At 37.3% G+C, this 6319-nt stretch overlaps 1 long non-coding RNA gene across 6 annotated transcripts; it reads left to right on the top strand.

Annotated features, from left to right (window-relative positions):
• The first annotated feature begins 808 nt into the window (after window positions 1-808).
• Window positions 809-5544, top strand: LOC110910192. 6 transcript variants are annotated; one of them, XR_004880945.1, is made up of 12 exons: window positions 809-992; window positions 1055-1235; window positions 1503-1571; window positions 1674-1747; window positions 1893-1976; window positions 2100-2605; window positions 2693-2852; window positions 2923-3176; window positions 3420-3510; window positions 4318-4560; window positions 4648-4834; window positions 5309-5544. It is a non-coding gene; the product is annotated as an uncharacterized LOC110910192 (long non-coding RNA). The 6 variants fall into 6 exon arrangements; XR_002575930.2 differs by having other exon boundaries at window positions 4308-4560; XR_004880944.1 differs by having other exon boundaries at window positions 3420-4560; window positions 4648-4678; window positions 4775-4834.
• The last annotated feature ends 775 nt before the right edge of the window (window positions 5545-6319 follow it).

Genomic DNA, 6319 nt, shown 5'->3' with positions numbered 1-6319 from the left:
ACTTTGCCATAAATTTTGGTTACAAAATACCAATATTGGAGGTTGGTTTTTACAAATAAAAGTGGCTAGATATATATTTAGAATATATATATATACCTTAAAGACACACATGTGTGATTATTTATACTCTGTGTAATAGTTATATTATTTTAGGACTTAAGATAATATAACACATCAAAACACCAAAAATTACAATCCAAAATATTACCAAGGTATCAAGGAATAAATATACAACTTACACACAAAATATTAGCGAAACCAAACAAGAAATGTAACTTACAAAATATACCGGGACTAAATTCACAAGTATATTTTAGTAAATAATATTTTGGACACAAGGAAACAAAAATATGATTTTCATGATGATCACAAAGTTATATCATATTTTGACAAAGGAAAAATATAGCATTTTTGACAAATATAAATATATATATTTTCCTTGAAATTATTAGAAAATATGTTATTTTTGGGAAAACTATATATTTTCTTGAGTAAACTTGAAATGCATTACTTTTGGATAAAAATAAGTTATATATTATTTTGGAACTACGAATATTTTGCCAAGAGAAAAATTTTAAATAATTTTTCTAAGTAATATTTCTTAAATATATCTATATCTATACTATATTAATAAGCATATCCAAAGGACTTCTTAAGGTCATATAAATTTCATTAAAACACTCTTAAAGCATGATGTACAACCCTCTAAAGCACGATATAATTTACAATCCCAATTATACCCTTCACTAAAAAAAACATACGGGGTACACAATTAGGGTTTCTCATTCTCATAACATTTTATCCGCCCCCATCGAGCTGGCTTCATCTCCACCAGGCGATTCAAGAGGAGATCTAGGGTTTCTCTTGGTGATGCAAGATCTGGCTTTCTCAATGACACCAGATCAACGAATCTCTCTCTATACGATGCCCAATCGACTGAGTTTGAAGGTGATGAAGGGTTTGGATCTGCCAATTAGTGACGTATGTGCAAGGTATGGCCGCTATTCCACTCAATATCTTTTTATTATGCTAAATGAAAGATTATTGTTGTTAGGGGGTGTTTGGTCTGCCAATCGGTGATGTTCGAACAAGATTTCACAAGATCTAAGACGCCTGGTGTGTAGTGTTATATCCGACGACTAGGGTTCAGGTGCTAGAATTCTCAAGCTGAGCGGTGGCAATAGAGACGAGTTCCCGGTTGTAGATGGTGGTTGAGGTAGTTCCGACAAACTGAGGTATGTCCGACGACCTCTTTCTTATTTGTTTAGGTCACAAGCTTCAGATCTCGAATTCGATGTTTTCTTTACTTTCATGTTTGTTTTTTTTAATTGTGGTTTCTTAGTTTACTTGGCTAAGATTTTGGGGTTTGATATTCAGAATAGGTTATGATATACATGAGTGATATTTAGATTTCTGGTTGTTTATATACTCGCATTTAGGTTTTATCACATAAAGGCACTGTAAAGTGGTATTTACATTTCTGGTTGTATATTATATCGTAGGTTGTTGAAAGCTATGAGCGAGCTTATAGTAATATGGTTCGTGTTCGCCAATTGTCTGAGTTAGAGGAGGTATTTTGTTTGAGCATATAAAAATTATGTTCTGCATTTTAATTGAATTTCTATTTCCGATTGTGACTATATTTTAAGTAGGCATTGATGGTATGTACGCAGGCCCGTTCGTATTGCCACCAACAAAGTATGTGCCAATAAACTATGTTGAACATACATACATGAGCAGTTCAGAGGTGATCTTTTGGACTATCTCAATGACTTCAAACTCAGTTTTATTCTACAGTTATGCAGATACATGGTTCAAGGTTCTATTTTATGGCTACAAATGCAGTTTATTTATTTATTTTTCTGATTTTTTAGTTAACTATTTGATGCCAGGTTCGGGAGAGTAGGAAGATTGAGCCGAAGGGGCTTATGGTTACTCGCCAAGAGTCCAATCGCTGGTCAAATACGTCTTGCAAGGTTGATTTGTTGATTATTAATTGTTAAAAAATGAACTGAAGGTTGATTTGAAGCATCTGATGTTGGTTTTAGCACAGATCTTCATGTGGATAATCTTTATATACATTTTTCTGTATTTTTTAGGTTTGGGTCTTATCAGAAACCCGGGAAACAAGGCTACTGCTTCAGTTTCAAAAAGGTTTAAGCTACAGTTCAGAAACAAGATTGCCCTGTCGGTCTACACTGGGAGCGTCTTTTAGGCGAGCATGAATCGTCCATTGAAATACCCTTTGTTGATGCTCGGAGTGACCAGATAGTGGATATCGGGCCTGAATCTGTTGCAAAACTGAAAATACTGGGATTTTGAGTTGGTGACGGTAACGATGACGGTAGTTGGGCATGCAAACACTTTCAAGAAACCATTATGAGCGAACGGGAAGGGAAACAACGAATTCTTCAAGGAAATACTTGTTTGCAGCTAAACAAAGGCGTTTGTTATGTTCGTAACAAGATTTCTTTTACTCATAGTGCGGAACATACAAGAAATAGTCTGTACAGACTGGTGGCAGTAGTTGTGGATGCTGATTTGATGAATGGAGTGGAAGTAGCAACGACGGAAGCATTTGTCATGAAGGATCGGCGTTATATCTGTAAGTAAATAGTTATTTTGATATTATACAGTATACACACAAAAGTTTTTGACTTTGTCCTTATGGTCTGTTTTTATTACTGTGCAGATCACAAAAACATGTGTGCCCGTCTTTATCAGATAAGGTGTGCTATTTAAAGCAGATCGGCTATAAGGGTCCTTGCTATACACGTCTGAAAGACACAGATGTGTGCACTTTGAAGGATTTGTTGAGACTACTCTACACGAATCCAAAACGGCATGAAGAGGTACTCTTAGTTTTACCTGTGTGTGGTTACTTGCTCGCATTACACTAAACGTAATGCATCTTGTTTGTAGATTCTTGAGCTAAAAGCCTCTTGCAAGTTTTGGGATGAAATTGTAAAAAGCGCACAAGCATCAAATGGAACATTTTTGTACCTCGATCCTAGAGACGAACAAAAAACCGGCGTTGTTCTTGATGTTAAACTGCAATTGAAGGTGTTGATAGTAGAACCTCATCGGTACATCAGCCAGTGCCACATTAGCAATGTTTATGGGAATGATTTCAATATTCATAGGAATTTCAATGCTGGCACCTGATGACTCGAAAGGTATGTATTTGCTCCATCATTATAACTTCAGTTTGGGATGACAATATGGCTATGTTGGGTCTTGTTGTGTTGGGTCGTGTTGTGTCGGGCCGGGCCGGGTCAGGTCGTGTCGTGGCGTGGGTCAAAATGGGTATTCGGGAGGACACACCGAATACACTATTTAAGTACGAAAAGGTATCATTTGCAAGTTGTATAGGATGCGATGATAGTTCACCTCTAATAAGCTAATTTTCATTTTCTCAGGTAGATGGGGACAGAAGCTGTATAGGATGCGATATGGAAATGATTTCAATATTCATAGGAATTTCATTGCTGGTACCTGATGACTCGAAAGGTATATATTTGCTCCATCATTATAACTTCAGCTTGGGATGACAATATGGCTAGGTTGGGTCTTGTTGTGTTGTGTTGGGTCGTGTCGGGTCGGGTCGGGTCGTGGCGTTAAACAACTGCAAACGCGGAAGCAAATGGCTGCATTTTTACACCCATTTGCTGCTGCGTTTGCAGCCGTAAACGCGCCGTTAAACGGCTGCAAAAACGCAGCCGTTTGCAGCCGTTTAACGGTGCGTTTACGGCTGCAAATGCAGCAGCAAGGTGTAAAAACGCAGTCGTTTGCTGCTGCGTTTGCAGCCGTAAGCGCACCATTAAACGGCTGAAAATGCGGCAGCAAATGGCTTCGTTTTTACACCCGTTTGCTGCTTCATTTGCAGCCGTAAACGCGCCGTTAAATGGCTGCAAACGCGGCAGCAAACGGGTGCAAAAACGCAGTTGTTTGCAGCCGTTTAACGACGCGTTTACGGCTGCAAACGCAGCAGGAAACGGGTGTGAAAAGCGCAGCCGTTTGCAACCGTAAACGTGGCGTTAAACCGTTGCAAACGGGTGCAAAAACGCAGCCGTTTGCAGCCGTTTAACGGCTGCAAACGCAGCACCAAATGGGTGTAAAAACGCAGCAAGAACGGGACCTAGCTGTCGACAAGACCAAATTCACTAACGTCTTCGTTAAAAACCTCTCCGAATCAACAACCGATGGGGATTTACAAAAAGCGTTAGTGAATATGAAACGATCACCAGTGCGGTTGTGATGAGGGACGCTGACGGTAACTCCAAATGCTTTGGTTTGTTAACTTTGAGGGTATCGAAGATGCTGCTAAAGTTGTAGAAGGCCTTAACGGACAGAAGTTTGATGAAAAAGAATGTTTTGTCGGGAAATCGCAAAAAAAAAAAAAAAAATGAACGGGAACTGGAGTTGAAACAGAAGTTTGAGCAGAGTATGAAGGAGGCGGTGGACAAATCACAGCGGTTAAACTTGTATGTAAAAAAATTAGATGATACGGTGACTGACAGGGAGTACGTTGCGCCTTTCGGTACTATAACTTCCTGCAAGGTATGTTTATCAGAAAGCACTAGAGACTTATACACTAACGAAGTTTATGAACTGGGAGTTATATTTTGTTGTTTTTTTTATAAACAGGTCATGAGAGATCCTAACGAAACTAGCAAAGGTTCAGGTTTTGTTGCGTTTTGTTGAATTAGATTGTTTTAAACATTTCTTGATCTCAGAATATACATAATTTTGAATAACTGATTTACTATTGTAGCTAATGTATATGTTTCATAGCTTCCTTCAATAGAAGTTCAGAAGACTTCAAGGTTCAAAGGTAAGTATTTCTTTAAGCGAATCCTCCTTAAATACTTTAAATGAATGTTGACACCATTGTTTAGCTTCAGAAAGGATCAAATATGTACAAAGGTAATTAAATTGCCACCAAAAAAGGTATTTGTTTCTTCGGTTAAATAGGCTGTGCATAGAGATGCACAAAAAACCTGGTTTTTCTCACCTGACTCTGTATACCCAACCCGAAACTGGTTCCTACCCTACTTGACATGTGAATACATACCAGTTCCAGAACCGGTGTCGAAAAAGGAACCAGACTGGACCCGGTTTCACCTCTACCCAGTCAAAACCTGGACCCAAATCGGCCAAAACCCCCCAAATCCCCGGCCAAACCGATAAAAAACCCAAACGTACTCGGAACCGATTCCTCCCATACCCATACCTGGTTCAATTCGACTTTCATGTTAACATCTTGAAGAAGGTAATCTAAAATAGTTATTTTATTCGTTTATCGCAGTGAGAAGTAAGCAAGACAAGAGTAAAGTTTGATAATGATGATGATAGTGTTAGCTGTTTGCTGCAGTCTCTTGTCTTGGATTGAAAAAGAGACTATTGTTGTATTTTGATGGGAGAAATGAATAAGTAAAACTGTTTTTATTACCGAATTTCCTTGTGATGGTATAGTGTTTAAAATTTGTGGGAATATCAAGTTTAGTATTATCAAGTATTAACCTTTCTTTGCTTTTGGTGCAATCTTTTAATATACAACTACTAAGGCTGCCATAGCGGGAATTCAGTTGGTATTGGTTTTGTTTGTTATGGTACATTAGGACAATCACTTACTATAGCAAACAAAAGAAAAAAGTAAAAAACAAATGCCTAAAAGTTGCAGGTTTTTTTTTTATTTTTATTGTTTGAATCATCAATATATAAATAAAACAAATAAGAATTTTAAAAAAATATAACCAGGTATAATACTATAAACTTATTCTTTGTAAATGTTCTATGCATAGAACAAAATCACAGATGCTGCTTTTTATATTCCACAATTTAAGTAATTAAAATATATTGCAATAATTAGTTAGTCATGGCTGATTAATTAAACATGATTCAATTGTATACCAACCGATCGAACCTCAAACTTCAGAACCCTCGACCCAGTTCACATATATAGATCATTAGCCCAAAAATCGACAAAAATAGCTAACCAATTAGAAAGCTTTTTAAAAAAATAAAGATAGCTAACCCACTAGAAAGCTTTAAAAAATAAAGAGTAAAATGCACGAATAGTTCGTTGGGTGAAGTTTCACCATTAGTCCACAATTTTTCAGAATGTCTTTGAGGTTTGCTTGGTTGTTACTCTAATAGTTTCTAAAATGGATGGCAGTTAAGTGAGTCTGAAATGATAAAATAAACCTTATCACTAGAAAATAATATATTAACCGCACCCTCACACACTCATTCCCTCTTTTCCAACCCATCAGAACCACTACCACTTTTACCCACCTCCCACCCACGCCACCCACCC

The sequence above is a fragment of the Helianthus annuus genome, chromosome 15, assembly GCF_002127325.2.
Source record: "Helianthus annuus cultivar XRQ/B chromosome 15, HanXRQr2.0-SUNRISE, whole genome shotgun sequence".
NCBI lineage: Eukaryota > Viridiplantae > Streptophyta > Magnoliopsida > Asterales > Asteraceae > Helianthus > Helianthus annuus.
Note: the sequence above shows the minus strand (reverse complement) of the source record. Positions and strands in the feature narration are given on the sequence as shown.